The sequence below is a fragment of the Colobus angolensis genome, unplaced genomic scaffold, assembly GCF_000951035.1.
Source record: "Colobus angolensis palliatus isolate OR3802 unplaced genomic scaffold, Cang.pa_1.0 Scaffold228, whole genome shotgun sequence".
In the NCBI taxonomy this organism is placed as follows: domain Eukaryota; kingdom Metazoa; phylum Chordata; class Mammalia; order Primates; family Cercopithecidae; genus Colobus; species Colobus angolensis.
This window is the reverse complement of record NW_012115466.1, coordinates 2,063,439-2,066,884: the sequence shown is the minus strand read 5'-3', so window position 1 is coordinate 2,066,884 and position 3,446 is coordinate 2,063,439. Positions and strand designations below refer to the sequence as shown.

Sequence of the window (3,446 nt, the reverse complement as noted above, 5' to 3'; positions counted from 1 at the left end):
CTTAGACATATCATCTTACATGTATTCAAACCAAAATCCATGATCAAAAACAAAAACATACAAGTGGTTCTACAGGAACAGGTAGTTTTTTAAAAAAAATAAAGAAATGATGGATGGTTTATCATTAAACTATAATACCAAATGAAAACATTTTTTGTAGTTGTCAGAAAATTTTGGCTACCTAGGTATCAGTGAATTATGAGAAAAAGTGTTATAAATAACAATACAAAAAGTCATTTTACTTATTTATCTAGTTTACCATGAATATAAACTATTCTCTTACAGATTTCAAACCACTACAGAAAAATATATTACTAAAATAACTACTAAAATATCATTGAATCAATTTTATTGCATCTTGCAATGTTAACCGTTTCATATAAACACATTTTTCAAACCAAGCACTAAAAAGCTACTTATTTTATTCACATTGAGAAAGAGGTAGTGATTTATTGTGGACACATGCAATATGTTATGAATGCATTTCTGAAAATTCATGTGTAGTGTAACTGCATGCAAAGCAAAGTGTTTTTTTTTTCTTTTTTTGTTTGCTTTTTATTTTGCCAATGAGAAACTAGAGTTAATGTTATCATTCATTAACATGGACAATGGTAAGAGATTTTGGTTTCTCCGTTTCTTGTTGGTTAGCTGGTTACTATCAAATGCCCAAGTACAATTCTCATTAGAGCCAAACCTTTTCACATGAGAGTAACTAGTTTTCATTTAAAATAAAATTAGTGACATTTGTAAATATAGATTAAAATATAATCGTATGTAAGCTAATAAGAGACATTAAACCAGAAAATAGAAAAACTGGCACCTAGAAAGAAAACATAGATGGAAATTTTAAAATTGAGATAGTATTGTTTGTTAAATCATTAGGATAACTACCACTATATATTCAGACCAACTAAGATCAGAAAGAAGAACATGTGAAATGCTGAGAGGAATCTCTCTTACACTTAAATGTGTTTCAAGGAGAGAGAGAGAAAAAACAAGCTAAGCTTCTAAAATGAAATTACAAGACATGGGATTAGCAATTTCTTAAAATTTACACCCTCGATTTTACTCTGAGGAAAAAAAGCAAACAGTAGTTTTTTAAACAAGGGCATGAGACAGATTTCAGATTGAGATTTATACTACCATTCTGTTCTCTCTGAAAAGTATTGATAGACAAAATTAAATAAAAATTTGAGGCTTTTCCATTTAATCTGGGCAATGTTTATTATCTGAAATAAAATTGATCAATTTATTTTTATTTATAATATAAAGTGTTTTCCAAAAATCTACTCTTTTGAGTGTTCAAAATAATACAGGATTTTTTCTTTATGCCTAGGAATTATGGCAAAGCAAAGCAAAAGTTTAATTCTGCTGAACTAAAGAGCAAACTGATTTTTTAATGTATAAAAATACCTAATTTTTTCAAGTTTTATATTTTTGTTACTTTACAATGGTAGTTTTACTTTTTCTAAATTTGTTTTAAAACTAGCCTTCTTTTATTAAGGTAAAACTATTGAAAAAAAGTACAATAGATTTTTTTAACACCAGAAAAACAAATTCATATGATACACTCAAAACGCTCAAAAATTACAATCCAGAAAGGAGTAGTCTCCCTGAAATAGAAAAAAAATGCCTTTGTTTTTGTCATCTTCACTCCTTATATATAATATGTATTTCATGTTATTTACATAAAATATAATCACAGACTGACAGATGATTATTATTAGTTTGCCTCCCAGAGTTCATCAAGTACATTTACTCAGTCTTCTTAGTACGTTTCTTTTTAACATTATCTGAAGCATCATCTATAAGATTTGAGGCCAATGAACCAGGGTCATTGAAAGGTAGTTTTGTTTTGCTTTTCTTTTCACATGAAAACTGTTGTTGCCAGCCAAACAGTATCCAACTCGACCATGCTAGAAGTCTCTGTAATCATTATGGCTATCTTTGTGCCACAATAAAGATGTTTTGAAGGAACATCAGATTATGCTTTGAGATTGTCAGATGCTTGGTATGCTGGAATATGAGGATATCTGACCCCAGCATTGTTATCTAGGAAGGGTAAGACATCTTCAACCATTCGTTACCTTCTGTAACTATTCAAAATTTGTGATAATGGTAGCACCTGCACCTTATGCCCATCCAATAGCTATCATGAAAATCCAGCCTCACTTTTCTTATTATCTATTAGCCTGTTTGACTTTGCTATTTTCCAAATTCCAATCACGTTCTTCATTCTCTCAGCCAGGAGTTCAACAGGTAGAAATGAATAACCTTGGGCAAAAATATATAATATGCCAGGTGGAAGATGTCAGTAACATGTTAGTGTTGTTTGTAAGAAATCTCGATGGATGCTCTGTAAGCAGCACATAGACTAAAATTTCCCCAACAAAGCAGTGCAGCATAGCAGTAAACCAGCTTGAAATAGGATTCTTCCATGCCACTGCCACTGCTGGCTTATGCTTTAGTGTCATAACTGACACTAGATAGTGGGCGATGTCAAAAACGGGGACTGAGATGTGTGGGAGAAGGTCGGAGCCAGGTCATCTCATGATGATGACCCAGAATGGTGGTGCCCCAAGCAGTGGTGATGGGTTCTTCTCATGTAGAGTAAAGCAAGTTTTTCAATAAGAAAATAAAATAAGTATGTTAAGAGGTGTCACTCATGATGGTAGGGAGGATATCTCATATTCCCATAGTCTAAAATGACTTAAAAATTATGGAATACAATACATGTTAAAAGTAAGTAGTTGTAAAATCTCAAAATTTTAAATACTAAGAAATTAAAAAGAAAAAATGAACAGAGTAGCAATTACGTCAACAATGACTGGTCTGCTTTCTTTGTGGAAAAGTGACTATGGACAATAGGTAAATACATGAATGTGCCTCTGTTTCAATACAATTTTATATTCAAAAACAGGAGATGAAATATATTAGGCCCATGGACCATAGTTTTCTGACTCCTGCCCTACAGCATTATGGTCACCCAGCTGAAGCTGAACAGCTGCCATTTTTGGGTATTGGTCAATTGGAGGGAAGGATAGAAAATGAAAAAGAAGATATTGTCCACTATCTTAAGGATGATTACCAAAGGTAGCACATGTTACTTCCACACATATTTCATTGATAAGAATTTCATCGTATCTAACTGTAATGGAAGGTAGGAAATATAAAGGTCTTGGGCAGATTTGTGCCTGCCACAATTATATTAATGTTTAAAGAAAGGACAGAATGAATTTTGGTGGAACTATAACAGCATTTTCCACTAGAGGAAAGCCTGATTTTCTGCACTATGTCTAAGTTCCAGCATGACAGTTGTGTGCTTTACTTAATGTAATATTTTACCCAACTTAACCTCTTGGTTCCTTGATATCCTCTTCCATAAATTGGGGATGATAATGGAACCTATTTCATAGATTTATGGCAAACAATAAATGTTAACACAT

General features: G+C 32.1%; 1 pseudogene; it reads right to left on the bottom strand.

The window, feature by feature from the left end:
- Positions 1 to 1,755: 1,755 nt before the first annotated feature.
- On the bottom strand, positions 1,756 to 3,011 carry LOC105513298 (annotated as a pseudogene).
- Positions 3,012 to 3,446: the final 435 nt, after the last annotated feature.